Source organism: Etheostoma spectabile, chromosome 6, assembly GCF_008692095.1.
Source record: "Etheostoma spectabile isolate EspeVRDwgs_2016 chromosome 6, UIUC_Espe_1.0, whole genome shotgun sequence".
In the NCBI taxonomy this organism is placed as follows: Eukaryota; Metazoa; Chordata; class Actinopteri; order Perciformes; family Percidae; genus Etheostoma; species Etheostoma spectabile.
This window is the reverse complement of record NC_045738.1, coordinates 128,365-128,575: the sequence shown is the minus strand read 5'-3', so window position 1 is coordinate 128,575 and position 211 is coordinate 128,365.

Below are 211 nucleotides of genomic sequence, written 5' to 3'. Positions count from 1 at the left end.
CCAGCGCCATTTGTTTTGAACTCCTTTCTCAACTAAAGCTGTATCTACATTTTTTTAGCCGCGTTACCATGGAGACCACAGAGTGCACTCTCACTTTTCGGCAAGGACTGATTGGTTAAAAATAGCGCATCAAAAACAAATTCTAAGTGGCCTTCTTAATTAATTTATTTTTCTAAAATAGTCATACCCCAGAAATCCGGCACCAGGCCCG